The sequence below is a fragment of the Papio anubis genome, chromosome 4 (assembly GCF_008728515.1).
Source record: "Papio anubis isolate 15944 chromosome 4, Panubis1.0, whole genome shotgun sequence".
Classification (NCBI taxonomy): domain Eukaryota; kingdom Metazoa; phylum Chordata; class Mammalia; order Primates; family Cercopithecidae; genus Papio; species Papio anubis.
The window spans coordinates 91,010,772-91,038,090 of NC_044979.1; the positions used below are offsets into that span (position 1 = coordinate 91,010,772).

At 38.7% G+C, this 27,319-nt stretch overlaps 1 pseudogene; it reads right to left on the reverse strand.

Moving 5' to 3' along the window:
* Window positions 1-16,269: 16,269 nt before the first annotated feature.
* Window positions 16,270-17,115, reverse strand: LOC101015212 (annotated as a pseudogene).
* Between the last annotated feature and the right edge of the window lie 10,204 nt (window positions 17,116-27,319).

Consider the following 27,319-nt stretch of genomic DNA (forward strand, 5'->3'; position numbering starts at 1 on the left):
AACAATCTTTCTTTTCTTTGGAATTACTGCCACTAGACCTGAATTACCACCACTAGACCTGAATTACCGCCTTCAGGCCTAGTGGTGATAATGCCTTCCCATATTTTCCCATTAGGTTTATCAACATCTCTCGTAGTAATTTAACCCTGCCTATGCCTCTGTTTCCTACCAAGAACCTGCCTGATTATCCTAGTAAAGGTGAGATATTATGACCCGGCATCCTAGGCATCTACCCTAGAGAGAGTCTTGCAGATATGTTCAGGAGTCCTACAGAAATATGTCCTTGGCAACACAATCCATGATCACAAAAAAAGGGAACTGCCCAAATGTACATTCATAATAGGATGCGACAAGTCATTATCATAAAGTAACACAATGGAACATTGGAAAGTGGTAAAAGAATGGGTGAGCTGATAACAGCTACCCAGAGTGACAAGGATATATTTAATAAAATGTCAAGTGAAAAAAAGCATAAGTGAAAAAAATCATACATAGCATGATTCTAAAACTAAACATTATACTGTTAAGGATTATACACAAGGGTAAGAAGCATGTAAGAAAGAGCAAAGGCAGGATAGAGGTTACCTCTGGTTTGAGAGGAAGAAGGCTGAGATCCAGGACATCACAGAGGTATCTTCAAGCATCCTGGTAATGCTCTTTGTTTGGCTGGTGGTAGGAACATGGCTGCTCTATTGTTCTTTTTTTTTTTTTTTTTTTTTGAGACAGAGTCTCGCTCTGTTGCCCAGGCTGGAGTGCAGTGGCCAGATCTCAGCTCACTGCAAGCTCCGCCTCCCGGGTTCACGCCATTCTCCTGCCTCAGCCTCCCAAGTAGCTGGGACTACAGGCGCTCGCCACCTCGCCCGGCTAGTTTTTTGTATTTTTAGTAGAGACGGGGTTTCACCGTGTTAGCCAGGATGGTCTCGATCTCCTGACCTCGTGATCCGCCCGTCTCGGCCTCCCAAAGTGCTGGGATTACAGGCTTGAGCCACCGCGCCCGGCCTATTGTTCTTAACTGAACATATACATAATGTATGTTCTTTTTTGGTGTGTGATTTTTTTTCTTAAAATGTAAATTAAAATTTAGTAGCTGAAGAATACTCAAAAAGGTGTGGCATTTTAAGTAAAATTTTATGTGGTAGGCTAAAGAATAACCCATCAAAGATATCCAGGCCCTAATTCTCCAAAACTTGTGACTGTGTTGCCTTACATGACAAAAGGGACTTGGCTGATGACATGGTTTGACTGTGTCCCCATCCAAATCTCATCTTGAATTCCCATGTGTTGTGGGAGGGACCTGGCAGGAGGTAATTAAACCATGGGGACAAGTCTTTCCCATGCTGTTCTCATGGTAGTGAGTAAGTCTCATGAGATATAATGGTATTATAAGGTGGAGTTTCTCTGCCCAAGCTCACTTTTTGCCTGCTGTCATCCATGTAAGATGTGACTTGCTCCTCCTTGCCTTCCACCATGATTGTGAGGCCTCCCTAGCCATACGGAACTATAAGTTCATTAAACCTCCTTTTCTTCCTAGTCTCGGATCTGTCTTTATCAGCAGCATGAAAACAGACTAATACAGCTGATTTGATTAAGTTAAATATTTTGCAATGGGGAGATTATCCTGGATTATCTGGGTGGGTAATCACAAGGGTCCTTATAAATGGGAAGCAGGGGATAAAAGGCAGAAGGAGATTGGATGATGGGTGCAGAGGCTGAAGTGCTAAGTGTTCAAGAAGGTAGAAGAGGCCATGAACCAAGGAATGTAGGCAGCCTTTAGCTGGAAAAGCTAAGGAAACAAATTCTCCCCTGGAAACTCCATAAAGAATGCAGCACTACTGATACTTTGAATTTAACCCTCATTTCAGATTTCTGACTTCCAGAACAGTAAGATAATACATTTGTATTATTGAAACCACTAAGTGTTTGGAAATTTATTGCAGCAGCAATAGAAAACTAAGACATGGTGGTTTGATGAGTTGGTTTCAGGAAATTTTGTTTTTTAATGGATCTTAGGGGATAGTAAAAAAGAAATGATTTTAAGTGGAGATCTGTCACTAGTCTGAACCATCAGAAAACAGGGAAAGAAATGTGTACTTGGATTGAAAATTGAAATCTCTGTTTAGAATGTTGCATTTACAAAGTATAACTGATTCCTCTAACTCATTTGCAGACCAAAGTCTTTCTATGTTGTGCATTCAGAATACATAGCTTGAATTTTAGGACTGTGCCAATGTGACATACACTTAGGTTGACAATCCCAGAGTTAGAATCTAGAATTTACTGCTTAATGACAGTGTGTGATGTTTTTTCTGAAAATCAAAAAGTACTAAATTGTTGACCATAACTGCAGGCTTAGGTACTTTGGTGCTTAAAATAGCTGCCCAAAGTAATTGTAGCAAGGGCTAATTGGGAAAGCTAAGCTGACAATTATGGTTTTGCACCTGATTTTTAAAAGTATATTCCTATGAGACAGAATATGACAAAAATGCAAAAATGAATAAAAGGGAAAGAGTTGAAAATACAAGGACTTGTGGTTCAGTCTCTGACCCAGGATACTGTCACCCAGTTTTAGTAAGTGTTCCCTTATTTAATCCCTTATGCATCTTATGTCTTTCTATAAGATATAAGAGGATGGACCACACTAGGACACCTGTCTGGAAAATTCTATACATTGATGTAGAAACATATGTTACACTGTTTTTACCAGCTGCTGCTCAGGGGGAGGTCACAATATGTGAACTCGACTGCTGGCTTCACACATCCTCCATTAAGATTCTCAGTGGTGAAGGTTGGTGAGTAAAAATAAATATCTTTCCCAATAAATATAATTCCAGAATTTGATATTGTGAGAAAAATACTATGTAGCCTTATTTGCTCATAGTATTTTCTAAACATTTATTGTTCATATAGGTTTTGAACTGGGAATACTTTATATGAAAATCTGAGTGCTAAGAGAATTAGGTTATCTCAAGATACAAATAATTTGTACTCTCAAATGTAGGTTATTATAAGTATGAAAAATGTGGTTGAAAATAAAATGCTGTATCCTGGCTAACACGGTGAACCCCGTCTCTACTAAAAATACAGAAAATTAGCCAGGTGTGGTGGCGGGCGCCTGCAGTCCTAGCTACTCTGGAGGCTGAGGCAGGAGAATGGCGTGAGCCCAGGAAGCGGAGCTTACAGTGAGTGGAGATCACGCTACTGCACTCCAGCCTTGATGACAGAGCGAGACTCCATCTAAAAAAAAAAAAAAAAAAAAAAGAAAAAAAAAGAAAAAAAAATGCTAATTTTGATTTTTTTTTAGAGATGGGGTCTTGCTCTGTCACCCAGGCTGGAGTGCAATGGCATGATCATGGCTCACTGCAGCCTCATGCTCCTGGGCTCAAGCTATTCTCCTGCCTCATCCTCCAGAGTAGCTGGGACTACAGGTGGGCACAACTTGGCCCAGGTAATTTTTTTAATTAAAAAAATGTTGTTGTTTTTTTAAGAGACGTTGTCTCACTGTGTTGCCCAGGCTAGTCTCAGACACCTGGGCTCAAGTAATCCTCCCACCTCGGTCTTCCAAAGTGCTGTGATGACAGGTGTGAGCCACTACACTTGGCTTAAACGCTAATTTAAAAATCAGTATTTCAAATACCAGAATTCGGATTGTTCAGGTAGAATTATTTTTGCATCTTCACAGGGTGTCAAATACAATGTCTGAACCGTCGTCGTAAGCATTCAGTACTTGCTGGGTGCAGGTAGTTACTATGCCCACAGTTACTTGTTTTAATTCTGAGTTCTCTTTAATACTCAGCAGTAGCTGGCATATGGGAGTTGCCAGGATGTTTCTTTAGGAAGCCCCGGGAAAACAAGAGTGGAAATATAAATGGGAGAATAGCAGGATATTTCTTACTGCTCCACTTCTTCACATGCAACTGTTCTATATCAAGCCACGATAGGTTAGAAAGGGAATGTTACTTAGACCATTTAATGAGTATGTGTGAGATTACTGCAAGAACAGACCTTATGTGCCAAAATAACAAGTATGTGCTAAAATATTAATGCAGATAAAATTTGAGCTAATTCCTAGCTCATTTTATCTAAGACTAGGCACAATTCTCAAATACCGAAGAACTTGTAATGTGAAGTAGTATATTGTAGCTAAAACCTGTTAGGGTTCTATCAAGTAGCGATATGCACAATCATTGGTACAATCCTCTGTAGCAAAATAACATTATCTATCACCTTAAAAATATGATCCAGGCTGTGGAGTCTACCATTCCTTGTATGAGTATCTTAATATTCACATGAATATAATATTAATGTGTAAAAGTAAGGCAATTTCAAGAACAAGAGAAAAATAAAATGGAAGATGAAGGTGCTATTATTTTCTTTTTGATATTTAAAAATGTTCTTAAGATGAGAACACGTGGACACATGTGGGGGAACAACACACATTGGGGCCTGTCAGAGGGTGGAGGGGGAGGAGGAAGAATAGCTAATGGATGCTGGGCTTAATATGTAGGCGATGGGTTGATCTGTGCAGCCAACCACCATGGCACACATTTGCCTATGTCACAAACCTGCACATCCTGCACATGGACCCCTGAACTTAAAATAAAAGTTGAAGAAAAGAAAAACATAATGAGAAACCACTACACACCTACCAGATTGTCTAAAATAAAGAGTACAGTAATGAATGGTAAAATAAATAATAAAAATTTAAAAAAAAGATCTCTGAGGGACTCCTGAAGAGAAAAGCTGTGGCCACATCATAACAGACCACCTTCTTGCTGCCCTATTTAATGTGGTCTTAGCATCTATGAAATAATAAAATTGAGCCATAAAAAAGTAATTTTCCAGAATGTTAGTCAATTTATGAGCATGATTTTTCTATTATGCAATAACAAAAATGTGCATGCCACAAATTAACATTGATCACACATAATTTCCTTGACCAATGGCAAATTTGCCAGATGATCTAGAACATAGTTAGATCTAGTTCTTATGCAATTATTGTATGGCTGGGTGCCCGAGTCAGGAACAGAAGTGGGGAATTTGGGAATATGTAGGTGTCCACGGGAGAGGGGCATGGGCTGCTTTTATATTAGTGATGTGTGTTTGTTGAGAAATAGCAGTAGAATATATTCCAGCTCTTCCCAGCTTGCCCTTGTTCTACTGGACTCCAGGCACCTCATAATAAAGTTTCATTTAACATGCAGATGTGTGAGTCTCATAGTCTGTGCAGTTTTATAATATGGTTGAACAAGACTATAAGGGATCACCTAACCTTCATGTGAATTAACTCATAAAGATTAGCATTAAAACATCTTAAATTCAAAAAATTAAGAGACTACCCAGCAATCTTTTTCTTGGAGGCAATCTCTACTTATCTTTTTCATTGTCCTGTTGTCCAGGTATGAATTTCTTTTTGTCTAGCAGCAATTCCTCCATGGTTCATTTTAGAATAATAATTTCTTTACTTCTTTGAATGACTACCATCAGAATCCCTGGCCAGAATGATCCTCAAAAACTCTAGATATTCAAAACCAGCCTTCAAGTCACCCTGGAGCCACTTCTTAAAAGTGCTTGACCTCACCTTGCCCCACTCCTTTTTCATTGTTTTAGCTAGTCTGCTCTCTTCTTTGAATGCGGTTGGTTTCTGCAGTTTTTTCAGTGTGCTGTCCAAAACAGGATACTTTCTTCCTTTTGACTAATGGGGAGGAGAGAAGAAGAATTATGTTTCAGCCTTGCCTACTTTACTCCTATTGATTTGTGCTGGTATCATATTGACTTTTATCACAATAGCACTGAACTGCTGATTCATATTCGGCTGTGGCCAACCACTAGTTCTCTCTCTGTTGTTTTTGTTCATACTTGCTGTTCCCCATCATGTATTCATGGTGCCTGATAATTTTTTCAGAGTATATTGCTCTGTACTTACCTTATTAAATATTTTGTAGCTGTTCCTAATAATCAAGTGTTAATGTCTTCTTGCAGCAAAATATGAACATGTTTTATAAAGCACTATTATGTCTTTGAGTCTTTAGCATACTGATTTGAACACATAGCTGATTTTGCATAGCTCTTCTCCAAAGCCACATATTATCTGATTATATGTATAAGTAAACTATCACTATTCATTTCATAGCATGTTATGTACATGTAGAGATTGCATAGTAGATGCTGAGTAAATATTTATTGATAGTTAATGACCACAGGCTGTTGTACATAGAAACCATTCCAAGTTCTTGCAGGAAACACTGATTTTTTAAAAAGCATGCTTTGGCCTGTCTTTCCTGTTTACATTTAAACAATAAGGATGAAAAACTACAAGCCAGAGGGCTTCTGTTGTTCTCAGTGAATAACTGAGATGGTGTTTTGGTGGCATGCTCACAAGGTTTGTGGAAATTAACTTCACACCAGGAACTCTGTATTGAAATAGATTGTTTAAGAATAATTCTTCTCTTTGAGAAGGGTGAGGAATTAATCTGCAGAAATGTTCATGCTAGAGCTGTGCATGTGTTGAAATTTGTCAGGGAGAAGATAAATGGGCCCTCCTTGAAAAGTAAATCGCACCATGGCTAATCCTTTGGGAAAGCTGGAGAATTGTTATGGTAGCAAAAGCAACCTCGAAAAAGGAGGCACCATCACTGTTTACTTAGAAAAGAGAAAGATGGGGAGAAAACTTGATGGTAAAAGGAAATGAAGGTGTGCATAACTTTGAAAATATGTTTATTCAAATATATATATGAGATGTAAGTATGACTGCACTGGGATTTTTATTTTTGGGAAATCATTTATGTGCTTTAAATTAAGTGCTGCACTTAGTACGGATAGGAAAAATATGTAACAGTAATGTGTCTGGGCACTGACCAATCAGAAGAGACATCAGGAGAGGTGCCTGAGCTGGGTCTTGAAGATGCCCTGCCCAGTGCCAGGTGTTAACCTTTTAGTGCTGACACAAAAGAAGCAGTTGAAAGGCCGCTTAAGAAACTCAAAGTAGTGTCTATCCCTAAAATGTATGGGAGATATTAATATTTTAACAAATAGTATGGCTGTTCTGGAGTATAACATCTAAATATCAGCTATCATTCTAATATAAAAATATTGACTAATTTCACTGAAAAAATAACATAATTTTTTTCAAAGAGATGATACATACTAAAGAAGTCATAAAATGTCCATGAAATTTTGAATATCTTTAGTGTTGCCAGATTTAGCATAACAAAACAAATAAAGCAAAAAAGCTAAAAAGACCAAAAAAGCAAAATGCCCAGTTAAATTTGGATATCAGAGAAACAATGAACAGCTGTGATTTTTAAAAAGTATTAATATGTCCCAAGAAATATTTGGGACATACTTATACTAAAATATTATTCATTATTTATATGATATTCAGGTTTAATTGGGAATTTTGTACTTTATCTGGCAACCCTAAATAGAATGCATTTAGCAGGAAGTGTATCAATATTCTCCTGAAAGTGCTAAACGAAAGAGAAGAGAAAGATATGTTCAGGGAACCCAGCACATTGAGATCACTTGAGCATACTTGACAGGCAGCTGCTCTGGAATTCCAATGTTGTGGCAAGAAATGTTAACTGCAGAATTATAGAACCCTGGCATAGAAAGGTTGCATATAATGAGATGTTTTTGAAATTATACTAAGAGGATCTAAGGTGCCACTGGCATTTAAAAGAGTTGCATTTTCCAACTAGGAAATGCCAATCCAGTAATTATCGAATAGCATCCATCAAGTGCCTATCTACATGGGCCACTGTGTAAGGTGTTTTACAAAGTGAGAAAAGAGACATGTCAGATAGCCCTTGTCAGCCTGTAGTCTAGGCATCTGCACTGAAATGGAATCATGAAGGGGATAACCGAAAAAAATGTTGATTAAAGATTCATAATCTCTTTCATTTCCCTAAACAGAGAAAACTTAGCTTGATTTATAGGATAGGGTTTTGTATATCGTTTTAAAACGCAGTTTTAGTACATCCAAGTGTTGATACAATTATTTAGTAGGCTCAGAAATATATGCCATAGGACAGAATTTCTCAACCCAAGCACTATTGACAATGTTGTACTAGATAATTCTCTCTTGTGCAGAAGGCTATCCTGTGTGTTGCAGTATTGCAGCAGCATTCCTGGTCTCTTCCTGGCGTGTGCCAGTTGCACACTCTCTGCCAGTCATGCTAATCAAAACTGCCTTTGGATATTGCCAAATGTATCCTGGGGGTAGGAGGCAAAATTGCCCAGAGTTGAGAACTACTCATTTAAGCAACTGCTGGAGAGAGATTCCTGGCAACACAGGTGGGGGAAAGGTTTCTTCAGACTCATAAATGTGCCCATGATTCAGCTAGTTTCAAATATCTGCTATTTCCAGAAAACCTTCATATTTAATCACCACCTGGTCCCATCCCAGAGATTCTGATTTAATTCATCTGGAATAGGGCATAGGCAACTGGACGTTTTAAAAGGCTCCATGTAATTCACTCTTTAGAGTGGTGGTTCTCAAACCTTAGTAAGCATCAGAATCACCTGGATGGCTTGTAAACACAGACCTCTGGTTCTTAATTCCTGGAGTGGGGCCTGAGAATTTGCATTTCTTGTAAGTGCACAGCTGCTGCTTATGTTGCTGGTCTTTGGATCACACTTTGAGAACCACTAGTTTAGAGACACACTCCTGACCTCTCTCTTTCCCTTCATTTCCATTTTTTCCAAGAAAGGAGATATGGCTGACAGGGACACATGGAACTGATGAACTATAGATGCATTACCTATATGGTTTCCTCCCTGCCAAGCACCCATTTTTGAATATTCCCTTCTACAGGCTGAGCACATTCACCTGTTATCTGCAGTGCAGTAAAGTCGTCTGCCCCTGTGCTAGTACCTGGTAACGGGCCTGGCCAAATTCTAGACTGCAATATAGGAATCCAGCTGTGCTCATACATCTTAGCACTGTTCCTCAGTGATGGATCAGTAATGAAGCTGACAGTTTGAAAAGAGATTCTCCATCTGCCTGTCTCCTTTTTTGTCTCTTAATTTGTTCTGACCTTGGATGGGAAATGGGAATAACTGATTGGAGCCCTCGTCCTACCAATCATATTTTAGTTCAGTGACTTGGGCTGCTATTTTCTCCAGAATTGGAGAGGAAACGTGAGGACAAGGGGGCACACATATAACCCTTTCTCTGATGTCTACACATAACTCTTGATAAAACGTATAATTGTTGGAAACAAAATTAAAGTGCCTAAAATGTGGGGAAGCAAAAATCTTGGGCTTTCATCTCATGGCAATATTAGAAAGTAAAAACAAAGAAGACCTTTAAGAATTTCCTGGAATAATCCACCAGTATTAAGGCTGACTTTTCTTTATCTTACCCTCCGCTGAACCACATCTGTGAAACTCACTTTCTTAGTTAAGGCAGCTGGAATTCTGGGGCTCACACTTGTGTCCATAACTCACTGTCTTGGTACTGTGCCTCATATTTTTGTTTCTCCACTATACTTTGCCTTGTGATAGTATAATTCCAATTAATCAGGTTAAAAGTTGGCCTAGAAGAGGGTCATGGGAGCCCACTGATATTTGTTCATAGAACACTGCGGCAGTCTTTAAGGGAATTGCCTGCTAAAGTGCTATAGATATTAGACCGACACATAAATATTCATATATTCATTGATGATGGATTGCATGAATAGAATAATGGACAAAGGTGGTTAGGAGAGCTAGTCTATTAGAAAAATTTAAAATACAACCCTTTTGTCCTACAAGTAGAACATAAAAATTGCTGTGCTAAGCGTGTTTCTCATTCTCTACCTTGTCATTCTATGCATATTCTAGAAGACCCAAGGGGATACCAACTCTTCCTCTCCACAAGGGCCACCAATTTTGTTTAAATTCTCTTCCTCCAGGAGAGATCCCTTACAGTGACTCCTAAGGTACGAACAGCAAAGTTTGAAAAATGGTAGAGTATATGTAAAGCATTCTGTGATTGAATCGTAGCTCCCAGAAAATGAACTCTCTGAGCTGTGCTTTCCTCTAGTCTGAGTGATGTATACATTTATTTATAAATACAGAATAATCATGGCCAGTGATAGCAAATTGTCTAACTCCTGGATTTTTATTTATATGAGTATTTCCTTCTTTTGCCTGTATTTAATCATCCCACTTAAGTCTTTCTAGAAGTTTCCCTGGACTTCCAAATGGCTAAATAAACCTATCTTACTATCAGAAGGAAACTCAAGAAGTGATTCAGCCCAAATTCTACTTCTAGGCAAGATCCTTCCTTCAATTTTCAACAAAAAAAATGGTCTGTTCTCCAAGTTCTGCCAGCCAGATCCCGTATCCCCTAACAAGCTAACTTTTATTAGTTGGATGTAGCACTGAATCACCCTTGTTGTCAGGTCTCTTTCTTCTGGCTAGTTTGTGGTGTTTAAACCCATTTCCTCCTTCTCATAGTGCTCAACTGCTTGGCTGCTCCAATACAGACGCCTTCCACTTTTTGTGCCTCACTGGCAAAGCCACCTGTTGCTTGTTTCCTGGAATATGTAATCTGCCATTTTTCACAGTTGACTGTACTAGTCTGGGTTCTCTAGAGAAACAGAAGCAATAGGAGATAAACACGCGCACGCGCGCGCGCACACACACACACACACCCCAGTTGAGAGAGATTGATTTACTGTAAAGAATTGGCTTGGCAGGGCACAATGACTCAGCACTTTGGGAGGCCGAGGTGGGTGGATCGCTTGAGCTCAGGTGCTCGAGACCAGCCTGGGCAACATGGCAAAACCCCATCTTAACAAAAAATATGAAAATCAGCCAGGCATGATGGAGTGCACCTGTAGTCTTAGCTACTCAGGAGGCTGAAGTGGGAGGATCACTTGAGTGTGGGAGGTCGAAGGTTCAATGAGCCGTGATCACACCTCTGCACTCCAGCCTGGGCAACAGAGTGAGACACTGTCTCCATAACCAAACAAACAAAAAAGAATTGGCTTGTGTGAGGAGGCTGAGAAGTCCCTAGATCTGCAGTCAGCAAGCTGGAGACCCAGGAGAGCCCATAGTATAATTCCAGTCCAAGTCCAAAGGCCTAAGAAGCAGGAGATACAATAATAGAAGTTTCAGTCAAGTCTGAGTCTGAAGGCTGGAAGACAGGTGAAGAGAAAGAATTCTTTAGTACTCAGGCTCTTATTCTATTCAGTCCCCTAAAGGACTGAATGAGGCCCACCCACACTGGGGAGGGCAATCTGCTTTACTTAGTCTACCAATTCACATGTAAATGGCATCCTGAAACACCTTCACAGACTCACCCAGAAATAATGTTTCACCAAATATGTGGGCATCCCATAGTCTAGTCAAGTTGACACATTAAAATTAACTATCACCATGACACATTTTAATCCTTAAATCAGCATGCTCTTCTCTAAACCTTTCTAATATCTCCATGATCCTTGTAAGATGTTAAAACTAACACTGGCCACAGCATGTAATGACAGCTGGACCTGGCTCAGAAGTAGGAAAGATTGCTTTCCAGCCTTGAAAATGTAGCAAGATCCCTATTAACACAACCTGCCAGCAGAGTGTGATGAAGTCGTGAGCATGGAGAGAAAAACAGTCCTTGCTCCCTGTCCCACCCTACCGTAGAAATTGTCCATTAGTCTTCTTTCAAATCTCTACAAACATGAGTATTTCCCTTTAAATCTAGAGGGCCCCAAGAGACCTCTATGTTTCAGAACTGGACCTAGGATTTGATTTGGGTGCTATTGATGATAACAGCAATGATACCACAGCTGCTCTTTATTAAATGCCTCCTGAATGCTAGGCATTTTACAGAACTATCTCAGGGCCTCTGTCATGTTGCATAGTTGATATTTAATACGCCACTCTCATAGATGAGAAAAGGGACTCAGACAGGTAAGTAACTTACCTTGGGCAAGTGATGGTTCTAGGGTTCACATCCAGTTCACCTTCGAAGTCTGTTCTATTTTTCCTGCTTGCACAGTCCCAGACTTGGCCAAGTAGGGGCAAATTCATTAAGTGATCTAGGTTTAGCTGGTACTGTCAAAACAATCCGGATTACATGGGTTATGATGACAGGTCATATTAGATTTTGGGGAGCTGCTCCAAACTCCAGCCTAGCATCCTAACTGAAGATTTAGTTTCCAGGGCTAAAAATGTCAAATTGATCTTGGCATCATCTGTACCCTCTGACAAAGTGTCTTACACATAATAGGCAATCAAAAGATATTACCTGATTGGTTGACAGATTCATTGAGAGGCTGGTGCAAGCCTGAAGTAATGATACTAATTTAACTCCTCTGATTCTACTAAGAATCAGAAACATCTCCTGATGTTTCATCATCTCTGGGAATTTGCATGATATTGGGGATACTTAGATTTTGGTTCTGACACTGCTAACCTTAGGCTAGTTATTTAACTCTAAACCTTGATTCCCTCCATTTTAAAGAAACAGTTGAAACTGTATGTGTTTCTTTCACCACAAACACTCTCCTGTTAGATGACATAGTGAGGCTCTAACAATTGATTTAGAGTTTGTAAGTTACATGGTGACCATGGTGAAGAAGACAAAGCCAGCATCTCCGGCCACCCACTCCTGGCAGGAGCTTATGTCATTTTAAAATTGGGTTAAGACAGGCTGGGCACAGTGGCTCACACCTGTAATCCCAGCACTTTGGGAGGCCAAGGCAGGAGGATCAATTGAGATCAGGAGTTTGAGACTAGCATGGCCAACATGAGATCCATCTGTACCAAAAATACAAAAAATTAACTGGTCGTGGTGGCACATGCCTGTGGTCCCAGCTACTCAGGAGGCTAAGGTGGGAGGATCACTTGAGCTCGGGAGGTGGAGGTTGCAGTGAGCCAAGACTGTGCCACTGCACTCCAGCCTGGGTGACAGAGCCAGACCTTGTCTCAAAAAATAATAAAATAAAATAAATAAAATCTGGTTAAGACTGGTCATAGACCATCAACATGCTGGCAGCTGAGGATTTAAAGAGGATGTCTTTAGGCCGGAGCTGGAAATAAAGGTGACAGTAGATCAACTCGGGACTGTGCTCCATCAGGCAGACGAGAAGGGCATTGTTTCTGCTTCAAAGAATCCAGTTGCTATTGCCACAGATTCCTGCCTTGGGGATTCCACGAGGCCTCTGTTAACTGCTATGGCAGCTTCTTCAAGAAGGGTCTTGACACAGCTCTTCAAGTCCCATCTGGGTCCATTTTCATGCAGTAGGCGGCGTGCCCACTGGGCGGGAGCACAGGCAAACAGACCTGTGTTTACCCTCTGCCTCCAGTGCTCTCTAGCACTGAGATCCAGTTCTTTATTGGAATAATGAGAACAATAATAATAATAGTTTCTTCCACCTAGAGTTATTTTGAGGATAAAATGAGATGATAAATTGTATGTAGATGATAAATCATATGCTTGGCTTAACAGCAAGCCTATAATAATGGGTAGCTATTATTATTCAGTGCTGTGGGATATTCACTACTGGTGCTGCTACCAGAAACAGAGGTTGCACTGAGTGAGGACTCATGACATGGATTCTTCCTTGTCCCTCCAGCCCTTCGATGCATTGACCTATTTGAAAACTGATGCTGAATTCATGAAGTGGGAGGCATCCTATGAGATTAGAGTTTCGGATCTCAACATCAGAATTATTTTTTTTCCCATTTTCAATGCAGTCAGTAAAGTTTTATAACATACCTACTTTATGCAAACTACTATATTGGGCGTAAAGAATCAAAGAGGAAGATACAGACTGTGCCATTAAAGAGGTTATGGATTATTTAGTTAGTGAATTACTTCTTAAATGAGCACTTGATTCTAGATGCAGTGGGTTAAATTGTGTCCCTCCCTAAAAAAATACATTCTAGCCTCAGGATGTGACTTTATTTGGCAATAAAATCTTTGCAAATTTAACCAGATTATGATGACATTATTAGGATGGTACCTAATAAGACTGGTGTCCTGATTAAAGGAGGGAAATTTGAACAGACACTCACATAGGAAGAATGCCATGTAAAGATGAAGGATTGGAGTGATGCATGTAAGAACCACGGAAAACCAAAGCTTGCCAGCAAACCACCCGAAACCAGGAAGAGGCAAGTGGCAGGGTTTAGATGGAGAATGGCCCTGCCAACACCTTGATTTCAGACTTCCAGTCTCTAAACTGGGAGGCAATAACATTCTGTTTTTTAGGCCACCTTGTATGTGGTACTTTGTTACGGCAGCCCTAGGAATTTAATACTCTAGGCTGAGGAATAGATATGACTAGTGAAAATAAAATTATATGTGTGCATTGATTATGATATACACAAAGGGAGAGAGAGAGATACCCACAATGGAGCATTACTGAGATCTGATGAATGAGGAGAGAAAAGGACTTATACGTGATGTGACATATAAGCTTGGTCTTCTAGTGGCCTTTGCATTAAACCTAAGATGAATGTTGATTTATCATTTCACCTCTGTTTTAGGGTCCCCAAAATGCTCTGGCCAAGAATAGTGTGGTAATGTGCACAATGAAAATCAGAAGTGACACTTGAGCCACTTAAAAACATTCAAAGCATGAATACATTTTCTATTGTTTTACACACTTTTAAGATTTTCAACTTGTCTGATATTCTCCGTTTAGTAAGCTCTGAAGTTGGTCTAAGTTTGGTTGGAATACTTGCATATTTATATTTTCTGGATTTACGTGTCAGGTGACAAAAGGAGACCACACGAAATCCCTGGACTCCCGCGCCCACCCAGAGATTAACCTGGAGAGGTCAGGAGCTCTCCGTAGACTTTAGTGGCCTTGATGTCTGAGTTTTCAGAGACAGGATAAGCCCACATATTATTTTTAAACAAATTTCTTACAACTCAGAAGCTTTCATATCTTACTTTCTTGGTAAGAGTCAAGTTTATTATCCACGTCCATACAAACACAGCTGACTACACAAACTGATCTAGGACAAAAAGTAAGAAACATGGGGCCATAGGATTCTGGGTTAATGTGCTTTCTAACAAAAACTATCATATTTACAGAAAAGTATACAACGTGATGAGAGTCTTCTGCCTTTAGAATTAGCTGACTTTAAAAATTAATTTAACTATGACATGTGACAAGAATTTTATACATCATTGCAAAATTAAAAAGGCACTTTGGAGTGGAAATATTGATTACAGCATATTTTTGATAGAGATAATGGACTTTATTTAAAACACGTTCTATCATTTTCTCTTGTTTTCCTTTGAGTCCACAGAGGAAAGTTACTACACAAATTCAGGTTATTTTTATTGACAGTTATGTTATGGTGAAGCTAGATGAATAGAGTTTAAAGTTAAGTATTGTAGGGTATTTCCAGGCCACTTGGCACCTCAAACAGGTAAGCACTTTTTCTCAAAGAAAAGCATGTTGTATTGATCTTGCTTTGCTCCAGCATTTGACAATTATATGAAATTTTAAGCATCTCTTTAGAATTCTCAGTTTTTTGAGGCCAATTTCTATTCAGGTTTTTATGGCTGATCTCTTAGTCATTCCAAGTATTTCAACTCTCATATGTTTCTTTGGTGTGCATTTTTTCATTTGTTTCTTTAAGCTCATTTCTTAGATCAGTGAGGGTGCGTGTTATTTCTTTTATATCACAAGGCTTTGTCCACAGGGTAGACTCAACTCATGTTACTATGATGGAAATAAAACCTGGAAACTTCATACTATGGCTCTCTCTGCCAAGGGGAAAGGGTCTTTCCTTCCTTTCTTTGTCTGACACTGCTACAAAAATCCTTGATCTTCATTCTCATGAGATCTATAAACGGCTTACTTTCTATTTTACCCTCTCTTCTCTCCTAAGAAATATGTTTTTCACCACTTTTATTTCTTGCCTTATCATAGAAGTAGAGAAGTGCTTGACTCTTTGTGGAGTCCCATCCAGCCTGCCATGCTAATGAGGTCATTTTCCCTTATTAGCATGTGGGCAGGGAACTAAGGAGGAGAGGATAGAAAGGAGGACTAAAAGAAGAAGTTGTATATGTATTCTGCTCAGTATTTTGAATGTTCAAATAATATTTTCCAAGGAAATAGACAATGAGACTGACAGAATGGGATCCTAGTCTCGGCTATGCCATTTCCTCACTGGTAACCGTGAGTTAGTTGCTTAACGTTTTGGAGCTTTAGTGTCCTCATGTGTAAAATGGGAATAATAGAACACCCTGCTTACCTTGTTGGGTGTGCTAATACAAATGCAAGGTAGAATTAATTTTTTTTTTGGAATATTCTCACTTTTTAAAATTTCACTCTGTACTTATAGAAAGAACACAGAGTATGGGTGAAGTTCCATCCCAGTGCCAGGGACAGCCCGTAGAGCAGAATCAGAGGTGCAAATGGATACAGAAGAATTACTGTATTTTTCAAAAATGGCAGTGCACTGTATCCCAGGAAAGTTACATAGATATAATAGCCAACTGCAACCAACCATAAGGTATTTCCAACTAAATATCCAATAAATGTGTCTGTCAGGATAACATGGTTGATGAAAAAAAGCTGGATAAAATGCAAAATGACCAGGAGTGGATAAAAAGCATTGAGATGCACATCAAAAGCATAGCCCTATTCCACATCATGGTCTCTGCTCTGTCGTTTCACTAAATACTTGTTAGAGATGAACCATATTAAAGTTGCTATCAGAAGACCAACGCCTACACAATCTATGAATACAACCCAAAGGAGAAGCTTTATTGTCTCAAAGAATCCCATGTCCAGCACAAAGCCAAATCCTATAGTGGACACACAGAGCCAGATACTTAACAGGACCAAGAAAGCAGGGTCATCTCTGGCCCACTGGTCCTTCGTCTGTTTTCGATAATGAAAATTTCTGTAAACTCTCTGTGGGGATGTGAACAGGTAGAGCATCTGCCAGGCAGCAAATTCAAGTCCATCTGCCGAAAGCGGAAAAGCCTTCTCAGATATTTGTAGCGTTTCACTTCGGCTGTGTGTCTTGCTGCATCCCTGGAATTCAAGACTCCGTTCCCCTGCACTGAGGAATTCACTGAAGTACTCGGTAACATCTTCCTGGAGTCCTGCTACAGCCTCGACCCGCGTCCGAACCAGCCCACCACCTCCTCCCAGCAGCCAGGTAGAATTAATTTTAGGCCAGTAAAGCTATCACGAACCAGGCTTCAAGAAGGTCAAAAATATATATATATATATATATATATATATTTTTTTTTTTTGTAAGTTAATTTCATTTTGCTTTGTTTATTCCTTCAAACTTCTGCCCAAGGTCAGCATCACTCACCCTTCATTGAGGCTTCCTGAACTATGGAAGGGTCTGTTCCTCCCAGGAGAAGAAAGACAATGCAGGATTAAACAGATACTTACTTTAACAGCAAGTCTATACTCATGAAATGATTTGGTAGAATATACTGAAACTATTTAAATTAATTGTATTATGAAGTTTCACCAAATGTAGAAAATATTTCCTGGCGGGGAGGGGTGGTACCTCTGTAGTTTCCTGAGGAAGTCTATGCTGTGGAGTGTCCTCTGAGGAGAGGGCACATAGGTAGCAACTATTAGGTTGAGCCATACGAAATCATACCATTTGCCACTTTTGACTCCCGAAATGACAGTTTTACATGGCTCAATCTCATACATCTTCTAATGCTACCACAGTCTTCTATGGGTTATAGAGTCGTAGCATGGCCCCAGAGCTCTGCAGTCATAATGAGAGTAAAATCTGCTGAAAACTTGTAGCTGTTACCAAAAAATTTTTTCTTTCTCATTTGCAAAGCTGCCATATGTCTTTCTTTAATTTAAAAACAAAGAACATGAAGCGTAGCTGCCACATGTCTGGCAGAAATCTGTTTATGCCTGGAATCTGCAAATATCAAGATGCCTCTTTACACTGACTGGCAAAAGCTGCAAAAGTAAAATATGTAAACAAAAAAGAACTCCATGCCTAGGCGAGTGCATACTCCAAAGAGTATTAATTTGCATAATAAATAGTTCAATATTCAGGAGATTATAAAATAGCAATTACTACGGAGTTGCTATATTAAGGCTTCTAACAAATAAAGACATTCAAAATGCAATAGTTTGCCTTTACAAAGAACTTCTCCCAACATCTGTATTTTGAAGCAAAATCTTATTTATTTTTAAAAGGGGTTTTAAATACTTTGCACATTTCTTTAGAAAAGAAGCAGAAATATCATAGCCAAAAAAATAATAGTGGTAAATAATCTATGGTTAAAAAAAGGAAATAAGCCATTAATGGATTTTTTTTTCCAGTTAAAAAATGTTATTGCAGGGGAGAGTGTGTTTCACTATCTGACAAGAGATTGGGAGACGAGTGGAGAGGTGTAGAATCAGACTGTGTCAGTAGTGGGTGGTACACTGGCAGGGGTAGGCACAGAAGTCATTGCATGTGAATAAACCATCATCTACTTATGCTAATGGTAAAGCAGATTTTCAAAAACACCATCTGTGGCTTTTTAAATGAATCAGGTGTTTCAGGTATTGTATATGCAAGTGCAGTTTCTACTTTCTTGGCATGCTGTAAGCATTTAACATTGGAAAAGAAATAGAGCTTTTGACGGTAGTGTATTTTTGCAATGAATATCATAATTTAAATGCTCTTACATGGAACTTCTTGATTTCTCAGTAACATTGGACTTAGAAATTTTTATGTATATGTTGCATTAACCACTTAACTAAATGTGCATTGATACTCTAAGCCTTTTAAAAAAATCTTTGTTTCCTGCCGGAAAGAAAATGCTGTGATATGCAGAGAAGGGTCTGTGTATACCTGTTTATCTCAGAAAACCTATTAAAAGTAAGCCCTTGGAAATGGAATAATTGTTAGGCTATGGTTTCCCCAACAAGGATGGGAACTGGAAGGATGAGAAACAAGAAGACCGAGAAAACTAACAGTGGAAGACCCAGAAAACCAACATTCAATGAGCACCTTTTGGGCACTGGAAACTGTGCTGGAAAGTGGGACATTCAGTAACACAGTGCTGGGCTTACATTACACCAAAGAGTTGTAGACATCACAATAGCTCCAGGGTTTAAAACGCCCAACGTACCATCCAAAGGGACAATTTATCTATTGGTGTGTGGAAGAAGCCTGCTCTGATTAAGACTCCATAATTATCAACCCCATCTTATAAGGAGAGGCAATTCCAATAAAATTTTATTTTTTATATTTAATAATCTCTAACAATATTTTTGAAGTATTTAAATTGTTTTGTTAAATTGAATATTGCTAATACTTTCAATAAAAACTATCCAGATGGCTCTAATGCTTAGAGCCTCATAATGGCAGTCCATTTTTTAAGTTAAAAATTTCAGTGTATATTTTCGTTGTTGCAGAGACATATAATATAATCAATGAATGAAAGACTTTCAAATATTAAACACTTATTACGGTAAGATAAAATTGTATGCAAAAAGAGGAGTGGAAACACAATTTCAACAGGAAGAAAGCATCATGTAAAATTGGGAACTGTTTAAAATAATTAGTTGAATCTGGTTTTCAGTGATCCATTGGTAGATGTGAAATCACTATGGCATTTATGTTCCACTGAATTCATTGAAAAGAATGATAAAGTTGTATTTTAAAATGCCAATATTACATTCTTTACAACTATTCTCACTTATGATTAATTTAAGATGTCAGCTTGAAATGTATGAGAGGGTACCTAGTTTTTCAAATTCAGTCATTTTTGTCCCTCCTCCTTTTATGAGTAGCCTCAGAAAAGATGCCTCTTGAAGGCTAAGATTTCAAAGAAGTTTAAACTTCAGGTTATCTTCTTTTGACTATTAAAAAAATTTTTTTTAAAATTTTTAGTACATTGCAAGGTGGATAAAGATACACATGATGTCTTCACCCATTTCCATCAGCGACCCCTATGCTTGTTCTGCATTTGCTTATTGTACTTCAAGTCAAAGAGAGTGTCTAGCTCTATAATGGCATTTTCCAAGGATTTGATAATGATTTTTGAAAATTAGGCTGAAATATTCATCTGTTTATAGCCTGAAAAACCTTTTTGTTCCTTATGAAAACTTGCCTGCTTGGAAGCTCAGCTCATGACATTAAATCTTTCTTTTAGATGTTTATGAATGAAATTCCAGGCTTGTGGTACATTATGTCCTTCTGCTGCCACGTGTCCTGGCTTCCTCTTGGTGACTGGGTGTCTCCTATTTTTTTTTTTAAACTAGACTGGGCTTTTCCTCCATTGTCACATGGGAAAAAAAATTCAGAGATGTCACTGCTGTTGTTATAGTTTCCTTATCCTTCCAGGCATCTCGTAAGGTCTTAGCCACTGTCAGTAGAATCATCTTGAAGTGACCACGTTTACTCCATATTACAAGATAACCAACACTTGGCCTTTATGTCCCTTACAACTCTTTTTTTTTTTAATCTTAAAAAAAAATAGAGACAGTGTCTCACTATGTTGGGCAGGCTGGTCTCAAACTCCTGAGCTCGAAAGATCCTCCTGCTTCAGTTTCCCAAAGAGCTATGAAGGGCATGTTAGGTCGGGCATGAGCCACCACGGCTGACCCCCTCACAAGTCTTGATATTTCCAAATCTTCATGCTATATCCCATTTGCCAACATTTCCCACTTTGTCCCTTAAAATTACCATAGTCACTAGATGGATAAAAATTAAATAAAAATGTAAAGCTGTCAACTCCATAAATGTTGTTAGGTCTGATCTAACCTAGTCAGAATTATAATTCTGCTTTATTGCTAAGAGAAGTATAGGATGCCCTCACAAAAAAGTCTTTTGATCTCCTTGAATCATCATATAATCAGATTCTTACTCTGTGAAATAAACTTCATTAATTATGTTAGCAAGTTTAGCACATCTCCTGCCTTGTTTAGAAACTCCTGGGTTATGAATATGAGGATGATGTGATAGCATAATGCCAAAGAACGTGAAACATGAAGAAGGCAATGATATATCAAACACAAGTTTTCAATTAGCCCTGCTAAGAAGCTATGCTTCCCTTGCTTTCCACCACAAAGTAATGTCTGAGTAGATGTGGTGTAGACGGAACCGGAAGTGAGAATGGTGGCCTATGTTCCACTGGAATGCACTGGTAGCCTGTAAATTAAAATAATGAAATAATTTTGCACCCATTGGTGAGCAACCACTAGCCCAGCACCAAGTGCACTCACCACCACCTCTTTGCCTGAGCTGCCTCAGCGTCTCCTGGAACCCCTAAAACAAGCCTAGATCTGGGAATTAACAAAGTGATCCCAGGCAAGGCTGTAGGTCTCATGGATCCTGCTCTAGCATCTCAACCAGCACGTGTTCTGATCCGTCAGTACCTAGACCATCTAGTTGCCCAATATTTTAAATATATCCCTGGTTAAGAGTATCGTTTTAGACTCTCAAACTTAATTTTTGGCCCTTTGCCTTGTCCTTTCTTTGCAGAACTGTTGGACCCAATTTTTCACAGTTTGAGAATAGAAATAAACCCAGGGTTGATAGCATCTATTTGATTTATGCACATTTTAGTGCATTTGTTACTTGTTTCTTGGTTCTGTGTTTTATGATGGTGGTGTCACTGTTTCCCTACACCATAATTTCCTGGTGCACTTCACTGCTCCTTCATCACACAAGAAACTGTAAGGGTCAGTGATCTTCGGCGCCACCACTTCCATTTCCTCATTACAAAAATTGACCTTCTTTCTGTTGTTTGAAAGGGCTCAGGCCACTGTCATTCAGATTTCAGGACTGTTGAACAGTAATAACAGTATAGGAGGAACAGGCAACCAGCGCAGCAGCTGGGCATTGTGCTCTCTTCCTGGAATCCATTTTGGATCTCTTAGTGTAGCCAGCAGGCGCTGCTTGCAGCCTTTCCCCAGCGTTATATTTTGTAGTAATTCCCTACTTGTCATTAAATCATTTAGCTGCATTAAAGCATTGTACTCTACTCTGAATATTCGCCAAGGTTCTTGTGCTTTCTAGGCAATTTTGTGTTTATAACTCACGTCACTCAACTCAGTATGTACAACTAGCATCACAGAAAACTAAACTGGTCAGTAATTCCTGTTAAACTACCCACAGCCTTCTCATCATCTATGAATTTGGTGAGTGTATGTGTGTGGAAGGAGGACAAGTGTGAAACCAGCTCAAACATGAAAAATAAAAGTACTATGAAAAATAAAAATCAGACCTCTTATCTTTTCCTATAGGGTGATTTCCCTATTCGTTCTTTTATTTCACATCTATGGTAATCCCACGAAATACTGTACTGTTTTCTGAGTGCCTGGTTGTTCTTTGAATAGGAATTTTATACGTTGAAGTAGGATGTTGGAATACAAAATTATCACTATTAACTTAATAACAATAACCTCCACTTGTTAAGCAAAAATTTCTTTTTTAAATAAGTTAATTTAATTTTAAGTTCTGGATACATGTGCAGGATGTGCAGGTTTGTTCCATAGGTAAACATGTGCCATGGTGGTTTGCTGCACCTATCAACGCATCACCTAGGGATTAAGCCACACATGCCTTAGCTATTTATACTGATGCTCTTCCTCCCCCTGCCCCCCTTTCAGGCCCCAGTGTGTGTTGTTCTCCTCCTGTTCTCATTGTTCAGCTCCCACTTATAAGTGAGAACATGCAGTGTTTAGTTTTCTGTTCCTGTGTTAGTGTGCTGAGGATAATGGTTTTCAGTTCCATCCATGTCCCTGCAAAGGACATGATCTCATTCCTTTTTATGGATGCATAGTATTCCACAGTGTATATGTATGATATTTTCTTTATCCAGTGTATCATTGAGAGGCATTTGGGTTGATTCCATGTCTTTGTTGTTGTGAATAGTGCTGCAGTAAACATGTGCATGCACGTATCTTTATAGTAGAATGATTTATATTCCTTTGGGCATATACACAGTAATGGGATTGCTGGGTCAAATGGTATTTCTGGTTCTAGGTCTTTGAGGAATCACCACATTGTCTTCCTCAATGGTTGAACTAATTTACATTCTCACTAACAGTGTGAAAGTGTTCCTATTTCTCCACAGCTTTGCCAGCATCTGTTGTTTCTTTACTTTTTAAAAATTTCCGTTGTGACTGGCATGAGATGGTATCTCATTGTGGCTTTGATTTGCATTTCTCTAATGATCAGTGGTATTGAGCTTTTTTTCTTGTTTGTTGGCTGCATAAATATCTTCTTTTGAGAACTATCTGTTCATATCCCTCGCCCATTTTTTGATGGGGTTGTTTGTTTTCTTGTAAATTTGTTTAAACTTCTTGTAGATTCTGAATATTAGCCCTTTGTGAGATGGATAGATTGCAAAAATTTTCTCCCATTCTCTAGGTTGCCTGTTCACTCTGATGATAGTTTCTTTTGCTGTGCAGAAGCTCTTTAGTTTAATTAGATCCCATTTGTCAATTTTGGCTTTTGTTGCCATTGCTTTTGGTGTTTTAGTCATGAAGTCTTTACTCATACCTATGTCCTGAATGGTATTGCCTGGGTTTTCTTCTAGGGTTTTTATGGTTTTAGGTCTTAGGTTTAAGTCTTTAATCCATCTTGAGTTAATTTTTGTATAAGGTGTAAGGAAGGGGTCCAGTTTCAGTTTTCTGCATATGGCTAGCCAGTTTTCACAACACCATTTATTAAATAAGGAATCCTTTCCCCATTTCTTGTTTTTGTCAGGTTTGTCAAAGATCAGATGGTTGTCAATGTATGGTGTTATTTCTGAGGCCTCTGTTCTGTTCCATTAGTCTGTATACCTGTTTTGGTACCAGTACCATGCTGTAGCCTGTAGTATAGGTTACTGTAGGTTACTGTAGCCTTGTAGTATAGTTTGAAGTCAGGTAGCGTGATACCTCCAGCTTTGTTCTTTTGCTTAGGATTGTCTTGGCTATACGGGCTCTTTTTTTGGTTCCATATGAAATTTAAAGTTGTTTTTTCTAATTCTGTGAAGAAAGTCAATGGTAGCTTGATGAGGACAGTATTAATTCTATAATTACTTTGGGCAGTATGGCCATATTCATGATATTGATTCTTTCTATCCATGATCATGGAATGTTTTTCTATTTGTTTGTGTCCTCTCTTATTTTCTTGAGCAGTAGTTTGTAGTTCTCCTTGAAGAGGTCCTTCACATCCCTTTAAGTTGTATTTCTAGGTATTTTATTTTCGTTGTAGCAATTGTGAATGGGAGTTTACTCATGATTTGGCTCTCTGTTTCTCTATTATTGGTGTATAGGAATGCTTGTCATTTTTGCACTTGATTTTGTATCCTGAGATTTTGCTGAAGTTGCTTATCAGCTTAAGGAGATTTTGGGCTGAGACGGTGGGATTTTCTAAATACACAATCATGTCTTCTGCAAATAGAGACAATTTGATTTCCTCTCTTACTATTTGAATACCCTTTCTTTCTTTCTCTTGACTGATACCCCTGGCCAGAACTTCTAATACTATGTTGAATAGGAGTGGTGAGAGAGGGCATCCTTGTCTTGTGCCGGTTTTCAAAAGGAATGCTTCCAGATTTGCCCATTCAGTATGATAATGACTGTGTGCTTATCATAGATATCTCTTATTATTTTGAGATACGTTCCATCAATACCTAGTTTATTGAGAGTTTTTAGAATGAAGTGGTGTAATTTTATCGAAGGCCTTTTCTGCATCTATTGACATAATCATGTGGTTTTTGTTGTTGGTTCTGTTTATGTGATGCATTACGTTTATTGATTTGCGTATGTTGAACCACCCTTGCATCCCGGGGATGAAGCTGACTTGATCGTAGCAGATAAGCTTTTTGGTGTGCTGCTGGATTTGGTTTGCCAGTATTTTATTAAGGATTTTCACATTGATGTTCATCAGGGATATTGGCCTGAAATTCTCTTTTTTGATGTGTCTCTGCCTGGTTTTGATATCAGGAAGATGCTGGCCTCATAAAATGAGTTAGGGACAAGTCCCCCTTTTTCTATTGTTTGGAATAGTTTTAGAAGGAATGGCACCAGCTCCTCTTTGTACCTTTGCTAGAATTCAGCTGTGAATCTGTCTGGTCCTGGGCTTTTTTTGGTTGGTAGGCTATTAATTACTGCCTCAGTTTCAGAACTTGTTATCAGTTTATTAAGGTACTCAACTTCTTCCGGGTTAGTCTTGGGAGGGTGTATGAGTCCAGGAATTCATCCATTTCTTCTAGATTTTCTAGTTTATTTGCATAGCGGTGTTTATAGTATTCTCTGATGGTAGTGTGTATTTCTGTGGGATCAGCGGTGATAGCCACTTTATCATTTTCTACTGTGTCTATTTGGTTCTTCTCTCTTTTCATCTTTATTAGTCTGGCTACTGGTCTATTTTGTTAATCTTTTCAAAGAAAAAAAAAAAAACAGCTCCTGGATTCATTGTTTTTTTGAAGGGTTTTTCATGTCTCTATCTCCTTCACTTCTGCCCTGATCTTAGTTATTTCTTGTCTTCTGTTAGCTTTTGAATTTGTTTACTTTTGTTTCTCTAGTTCTTTTAATTGTGATGTTAGGGTATTGATTTTAGATCTTTCCTGCTTTCTCCCATGGGCATTTAGTGCTATAAATTTCCCTCTAAACACTGCTGTAGCTGTGTCCCAGAGATTCTGGTACATTGTCTCTTTGTTCTCATTGGTTTCAAATAACTTCTTAATTTCTGTCTTAATTTCATTATTTACCCAAGAGTCATTCAGCAGCAAGTTGTTCAGTTTCCACGTAGTCGTGTGGTTTTGAGTGAGTTTCTTAATCCTGAATTCTAATTTGATTGCAGTGTGGTCTGAGAGACAGTTTGTTATGATTCCAGTTATTTTGCATATGCTGAGGAGTGTTTTACTTCCAATCATGTGACCAGTTTTAGAGTGAGTGCCATGTGGCACCAAGAATAATGTATATTTTGTTGATTTGGGGTAGAGAGTTCTTGTAGATATCTATCAGGTCCACTTGGTCCAGAGCTGAGTTCAAGTCCTGAATATCCTTGTTAATTTTCTGTCTCTTTGATCTGTCTAATATTGACAGTGTGGTGTTAAAGTCTCCCACTATTATTGTGTGGGCATCTAAGCCTCTTTTTAGGTCTCTAAGAGCTTGCTTTATGAATCTGGGTGCTCCTGTATTGGGTGTATGTATATTTAGGATAGTTAGCTCTTCTTGTTGAATTGATCCCTTTACCATCATGCAATGGCCCTCTTTGTCTTTTTTTTTTTTTTTTTTTTTTTTATCTTTGTTGGTTTAAAGTCTGATTTATCAGAAACTAGGATGGCAACCCCTGCTTTTTATGACTTTCCATTTGCTTGGTAAATATTCCTCCATCCCTTTATTTTGAGCCTATGTGTGTCTTTGCATGTAAGATGGGTCTCCTGAATATAGCACACTGATGGGTCTTGACTTTTTATCCAATTTGCCAGTCTGTGCGTTTTAGTTGGGGCATTTAGCCCACTTACATTTAAGGTTAATATTGTTATATGTAAATTTGATCCTGTTGTTATGATGCTAGCTGGTTATTTTGCCCATTAGTTGATGCAGTTTCTTCACAGTGTTGATGATCTTTACAATTCAGTATGTTTTTGCAGTGACTGGTACCAGTTTTTCCTTTCCATATTTAGTGCTTTCTTCAGGAACTGCTGTAAGGCAGGTCTGGTGGTGACAAAATCTCTCAGCATTTGCTTGTCTATAAATGATTTTATTTCTCCTTTGTTTATGAAACTTAGTTTGGCTGGATATGAAATTCTGAGTTGAAAATTCTTTTCTTTAAGAATGTTGAATATTGGCCCCCACTCTCTTGTGGCTTGTAGGATTTCTGCCAAGAGATATGCTGTTAGTCTAATGGGCTTCCCTTTGTGGGTAACCCAACGTTTCTCTCTGGTTGCCCTTAACATTTTTTCCTTCATTTCAACCTTGGTGAATCTGATGATTATGTGCTTTGGGCTGCCCTTCTTGAGGAGTATCTTTGTGATGTTTGCTGTATTTGCTGAATTTGAATGTTGGCCTGTCTTGCTAGTTTCTCAAAAGAAGACATTTATGCGGCCAACATACATATGAAAAAAAGCTCATCATCACTGGTCATTAGAGAAATGCAAATCAAAACCACAATGAGATACCATCTCATGCCAATTAGAATGGCAATCATTAAAAAGTTAGGAAACAACAAATGCTGGAGAGGATGTGGAGAAATAGGAACACTTTTGTGCTGTTGATGGGAGTATACATTAGTTCAACCATTGTGGAAGACAGTGTGGTGATACCTCAAGGATCTAGAACCAGAAATACCATTTGACTCAGCAACCTCATTACTGGGTATATACCCAAAGGTTTATAAATCATTATACTATAAAGACACATGCACACGTATATTTATT